The sequence below is a fragment of the Haliaeetus leucocephalus genome, unplaced genomic scaffold (assembly GCF_000737465.1).
Source record: "Haliaeetus leucocephalus isolate CR32 unplaced genomic scaffold, Haliaeetus_leucocephalus-4.0 Scaffold656, whole genome shotgun sequence".
In the NCBI taxonomy this organism is placed as follows: Eukaryota; Metazoa; Chordata; class Aves; order Accipitriformes; family Accipitridae; genus Haliaeetus; species Haliaeetus leucocephalus.
This window is the reverse complement of record NW_010973092.1, coordinates 14,456,154-14,463,268: the sequence shown is the minus strand read 5'-3', so window position 1 is coordinate 14,463,268 and position 7,115 is coordinate 14,456,154.

The following is a 7,115-nucleotide window of genomic DNA, read 5'->3' as shown; positions in this document are numbered from 1 at the left end:
CCTCTTTCTTCCCCCCCCCCCCCCCCCCCCTTTCACTATTTATAAACTCACTGATACCTAGAAAAATGAAGGAACCTGTATAATCAAAGCAAAATGATCACTGCACCTGCATATAGAACTTCAGGACACTTATTTTTGTTAGATAGAGAATAATTACTGGGAAGCAAAGCACTCTGCATTAATAGACCTTGTGTCATTCAACAGCATTGAACAGCAGACAAGAGCTCTAGAATCTAAGTTTCCATGTGAAACACTATATTAGATTTAAACTTGAAAAGTTTACTAGCGGAACTGATGCAAAGAGTGCGTGGAGACAAATTTGTCTTTCCCACACTATATCCTTCTATCTATCTATCCTTCACCCCAGGATCCATCTCTGAGAAACCTTGAGGGTGTAGTAAAAATGATGGGGCAGATTGAAAGCACAGTACTAAATAAATCGATGTATGGTTCCACACTAAAATGCCGAAACGTTATAGGAGCCAAAGAGACTGTTAAGACAGAGAAAGCAAAGCAAGATGAAAAAAAGAAGACAAAGGATTTATATAAAAGTGAATGTAAACAAAAATCCCCCAAACTTAAAGGCTGATTACTAGTAGTTCCTTTAAACAAAAAAGGAATAAACTGGAGAAAAGGATCATACTTTAAAGAAATGATTGAGAGGACAGAAGAGGAGGACACTTACTTTAGATGGTTGCAACAGGAAAATAAAGTGAGAGAAGTTAATGGAATAAAAGTAATTCATTAATTTGTGGAGTATACAAATCCAGGCAGTTAGTGAAAAGAGATCAGGACATGTAAACCAGAGGGAGAAAGTAATACATATGGAAGTCTGTAGGAAGGACAGATCACAGTGGGTTTTAATTACTTTGATATTGATTAGATAACTGGTTACATAAGTGTTTTGGAGGGACTATGTGTTTCTAAACAGGAAAGATGTATTAGTAATCAATATACTGTGGAAAAAGTAGAAATTACGGCTTGATTCTTCATGGATGTTAAAGGTCTATGAGACTCACCTGATGCAGTGAGATGCGGAAATGCAGAATGCCTTTGAAATTCATGTGTGTGTATATGACACTTGAAAAACAGCCATAGGGAAGTTCCAGCTAAATGGTTTGTAAAACAAGGAGGGGAACATAAGTACACTTGTAGATACAGGGATAAAAACAACTTAATATTTTTGTAATACACTTGCATCATTGGTTTGTATTGTCCATTCCTTGGACATAGTAGTATTTATTACTGAATGTGTGTATTACTGTACACTATATGTATAAATAAAATGCATAATTTAACCTGTATTTAGCTTGGACATCTTCTGCTCCCTTTTCAAACCCCAAAAAGAACTGTGTGCCTAATAACTTCTCTAATTATTCCAAAGCTACTCACTGGCCTAATAAAAGAATTCTGCTCTTTTTCTAGATTATTTGTTTATCTGTTTACATATATTTTTATATATATATGTAATTATTTTGATTTCTTACTAGCTTTTTCTGGATTCACTATCATAATTTTCCTAAGTAATATTCCTTGATACAAACCCACTTGCTGGATTCTCCAGAAATTCCAACAGGAATATAGTTAGGGACAATTCCTCTTCCTCACATCACAAAGTAGATGTTACTATCAGGTGGTTTCACTCTCCCAGGTGGAACCTAATTCAAACTTCTGACATGGAGCTGGAAGGAGTTCCCTAAATCCTTTCTTACAAGTTTCCTAAAGCAGCCATTTATTTCAGTAAAATACCTTTAGAAGTGTGTCATGTAACAGGAATTTTTATTTTAAATATAGGATGCTTTAGAAACTATTAAGACACTACTAATAACAGACAAACTTGCAGTTTGATTCCTTTCAATAAGATTAAATGTGAATTGTGTAAAATAAAATTTTAAAAGGCAGTGAAATGAATCAATCCTTACATTTTCATTGTCATTAGAAAGGATATTCATTAGTGTATTTTTAAGAAAATAGTATGAAATCTTATGTGCTACTTAGGAGACTATAGACAGCAGCATAAAGATCTGGATTGGAGAGAGTTATAACAGGTGATTTTGGGGGGATGAAAGTTTACTTATTAACTGCTGATAGCTGATGCTCAGAGTGATAGATATGAAGATGGGAACAAATTATTTCTGGAGTATAATAATTGTCCTCTCATCAGAATAAATTTTTTTTCTGTGGTATCCCTTGAGGCTTAGAAATGTCTGTCTTCTTGAGCTTCAAGTTATGTTCTTTATCTGACTTTAAGCAATGGTTCTTTAAGCTTGTCCCAAATCAAGCCGAGTGGATCTCCCTTTTAGACTTGAATGTCTTCTATTCCAAGTTAGTGTCCTGATACACAGGTTATACAGGCAAGTGACATTGCTCTTTAACCAGAAACCCTCAGGGACAAAAACTTTCCTAAAGCCAGCACAACTCTCTGAATTGTTTTTTGTTAAGTGAAATTACCTTGTTCTTGTCCTAATGCAATCTTCAGTGTCACCAGATCTATCCGCACCCTGGCAAACTTCTAAGTGGCATGGTACCTTTCATTTTTGCTTGTTTCTGCAATGTAGTCACCCCTCAAGCAAATTAAGTTGCTGTTGAAAGTATGAAGTTTGAGAATAATTTTTCTATCAAATAGTTTACTTTTCCCAAGGTTAGCACAATTAAATGCAGGTTGCAACAAAACACATCAACAAAACCTTTCTCTAGCTCTCTTCTGTTAGCCTTCAGCATTTTACATTTAAAACAGCAACTCAAATTGGTACCAGCTGAACCACTGAACGCTTTCTATTTTATGTGGTTATTCTGAAGTTGAACAACAGGGATGGGAGTGTGGGTTTGGGAACACTCAAACAACGGAATTGTTTATTCCTTTGCTGAGATCAGAACAATACCTTGGAGAAGTTCTTGGCAATATCGGCGGGGTTTTCCCTCTCTGTGTGAAAGATGGTGAACTATCTAACACAAGTAGTCAGGGAAGTCCAATTTTTTTGGTGCTGTGGGACAGATGCTAGTTTTGGATGACCTCCAATGGACCACTCTCTGGAGTCACATAAGTAATTCTTGAAACTGACAATGACAGCAGTAAGCCACAGTATATCAGTTAATGCTTGAGGAGTTGCTCAAGAAAATCCTTCATACAAAATGTTCTTTTGGTTATTAACTGAAAGGATAATGATAATTTTTCTGTGTTTAATTAGGTCAAATACATGTATTACTGAGGAATAATGCAAAGTATTCATTTATTTTCCTTTCTAATTTTAATTATAGCAGGTACAGAAGCTTATAATAAAAATATTCAACTGATAAATGCTTGATTTCCCCTTTCTCTGCTTTCGGTTCATATAATTATAGGAAAACAGTAGAAACTTCAAATGACCTGGGTCAGATTCTCATCTTCAGCAAAAATCTCGTGGCTCCAGTGAAATCAATAGACTTATGTGAGTTTACTCTGAGAACCCAGTATTAAAAACTATCTTCAAAATCAGATTTTTTTTTTCCTTTAAAAGAAAAAAAGATGGTGAAATATAGAGTTCTTCTGAATTTTCCTTCATGCAGGATTTTAGGCTGTTTTGAGTTTCTTCCTTTGGAACAAAGCCATATTGCAAAACCCTTCGTGAAACTCAATAATTCTGGGTTTCAAGTTTTGATTCTTCTCCCTTACTCACACCTTAGAGTAAGTCTAGTAAATTTAATTTTGACTCATGTTTTGGATCAAAACCAAGCTCCAGCTCTTAGTGAGGAACACATTGGCAGGCCTGTATTGTGAAACAGAGGTGCTCTGTGATGTTGCTTGCTATTTTTAATGTGTCACAGCTGTGGTCTCCTGTTTGGCCCTCATCTCCCCCTCAGTTCTCACACCTGTGCTGGGTACTTAGGGCAAAAACAACCTCTGGAGTCTTGGTTTCCTCTTGATGTGGGATCAGAGCTGCAAGGTGCCTTCTAGGCTCTGCCATCATTGCACATGTGCTTACCAGGTGAGAAGTTGCAGCAGCCTAAATATTAGGTTAAAGCCATTAGTAAAATTAGTCTGATTAGGCCAGGCATACAGCAGGTGATTTTATCTCCCCACAGTGTTCCAGAAGAACTGAATCAAATCTCCAGGGCCTAATTCTTATTTGCACGAAGGCCATATTGCATGTCAGGAACACCAGTTTTATCTGCCTAATTTAAAAAAAAATTATTACTTGATTTTTTCAGATAAAAGGTATTTTACATTTTTTTTTTATGTTTTGAGAAGTCCTTTCTAATTCTCTTACCTTCATTTTGCTTTGGCTCTTTTCTCTCAGCAATAATGTCTTCCGCAAAATGCAGGGTTGTCTGCTATGTATCTGGGGTCATACTGGGGAGATGGTATAGTCCAGTCAGTCTGCTTTCTCCTTTGGAAGAACTTTCCTTCTTAAAATATGAATGCAGAAGACCTGTAACACAAAAACAGTTCTGAAAGATTATTTTTCTTTGGTGTTTTAATGATCATGCCATTTTCCATTGCTTTTCTTAGTTCAATACTTTGCTGAAATGTTTATTGATATTGTGGGTAGTTTCGGTGTAACACATTGTCAAACTTGTTCTGATAATTTAAGATTTTGCTTAAGTTTCTCCTGGTGCAATCTCCTAGATTTGTTTTTGCTTCTTCACTTGTGTTACCTTTCCTTTATTAATGGATTTTTTGCAATGTTTTGGGGAAGTTCATGTTTTCTGCTTCTTGTTTCTTTTCCATATACTTCCATATATCTTTGTCTCTCTGACAAGAAGGCAACTCTATATTTGTTAAGGCATTTGTTGTTTCTGTTACTGAGACTGGACTTTGACATTTTAATGCTACTTTCTTCTGGTAGATCTCTTTCTATTAGCAGCTGAACAATCTCCTATATTTTCATTTTAAATTGTTGATTTTTTAATGTTGTATGTGCCAATTCTGCTGCTATTTTTCTTGTTTGTTTTGTTAACACTCGCATTAAAAAAAAAAAAACAAGCATTTGGGTATATATATTTTGATAATGTCTAACACCAGTTTCCCCATTCCTTGAAAAGCTGCTGTAAATATACTTCTAATACATGTAGAGTCTGTCTGGTTTTAGGGAATATCATTCAAAGAATTTTGATTTACTTCTGGGAATAGACCATGTTGGAAGTATGCCACGGTGCAGCAAAACATAGTGTCATGCTTGCATGAGACAGATGCAAAATTATTTATAGGGAAATCACACAGTAGAAACTGTTCAGTACCACACAGCTACTATGAATATTTTTGCTCTGTAAATCACCAACTGCAAGTTACTCTAAATGACACTGAAATAGTGAAGAAGTTAAAAATGTGACATAGTTTATGTAAATCTTTCAAGTGCTTATAATGTATTAGGTACACTATAAGATTTGTCTTGTGATCTCTTTATTTTAGCCATGAGTTTTGCTTCATTGTCAATAAAGAAGAAGAAATTTTATTATATAAGAATGTAAAATGAAATGCTGGTATGGAAACAGACTTTTTCACTTGTTGATTGTTTTGTAGAGAAGTGTAGGAGATATAGAAAATAAGAAGTAATATGCGCTTACAAGTATATGTGCAGCCTCTTAAAGGGTGAACTACAGTAACTGTTACAGAGTTACTTCTTACTGCTCACTGATCCTAATAGTTAATTCCCCAGAGATGAGGTCTTGTGGTTCTGGTTCCTGACAAATTATTTGGAATGATACCGTCCTAAGGTGTGGGCTGAGACTTTTCGTTTGAGAGGGGAACTTTAGGTAGGTCCATCTGTACAATAGAATAATTTAGGTTGGAAAGGACACCTGGAGGTCTCTAGTCCAGCCCTTGCTCAAAGCAGGTCAGACTAGATCAGGTTCCTCAAGGCCTTGTTTAGTGGAGTTTTGAGTATCTCCAAGGATGGAGTGTCTACCACCTGACTGGACTTCTGTTCCAGTGTTTGAACACTCTAATGGTTAACTTTTTTTTTTCCCTAATCTGTAGCAAGAATTTTGCTTGTATGTATTTATGTAGATATGCAATATGATGTATATCTCTAGATCTATAGATATCTGCAGTACTACAATGTGCATACATACGCATTCCAGGTACCGCAGCCCTTTGTTATCAGAAGGTGGCTGAGACTCTCTGTAGATAGCCTCACTATTTGGAGCAGCCTGAGGAAGCTTGCTCCATAATAGGTTGAACAGAGAGTTAATGCTCCAAGTTTGTCACCAAGCTCCTCAAGAAAAGTTAAAATTTAGAGGCATCTGCAGTGCTATTGGGAAAATGCCATAGCAGCTAGCACTGCGCCAGAGGCTCTTTGTATGATTAGAAATTAGATTATTGTTTCATGACACTCATAAATTTGGATAAAGTAAAAAAGAATATTCAGTTTTGGTTAGAAATGGGCAGGGCCTTTAAAATCATTAGCTTTAAAACACCTGTCTGTTCACTGAATGTAGAGAAAGGCTTTCATTAGCTTCATAGTATATTGTATTGGGTCTGGCTGAGATGGAGTTAATTCTCCCCATAGCAGCCCTTGTAGTTCTGTGCTCTGCATTGGTAGCTAGAAAGGTGTTGCTAACACACCAGTGTTCTGGCTACTGCTGAGCAGTGCTGGCACAGCATCAAGGCTGTCTCTCCAACATTTTTGCCCTCCTTAACAGCAGGTTGGGGCTGGGCAAGATCTTGGGAGGGGTCCCAACCAGGACAGCTGACCTAAACTAACCAAACAGATATTCCATACCATATGACATCAGCTCAGATACAAAAGCTAAGTAAAGGGAGATGGAAGGGGACATTTTGGTCTTCCGAAGTAACCACTACACGTACTGAAGCCCTGCTTCCCAGGAAGTGGCCAGACATCGCCTGCTGATGGGAAGTAGAGAAAAACACGCGCGACGTTTGCTTTCGCTTTATTAAACTGGCCTTATTTTGACCCACAAGCCTTTTGTTATATTTTCTCCCCCCCTGTCCAGCTGAGGAGGGGGAGTGATAGAGTGTCTTTGGTGGGCATCTGGTGCCCAGCCAGGGTCAACCCACCACATATATGTACCTTGGTGAGAAAAGCCAAAGAAGCTTTTGTTTATCAGAAAACCCAAATATTCCATTCCCTTGCTGAGCTCTGTGAATCCTGGATCTGAATAATTCTTCAAACATA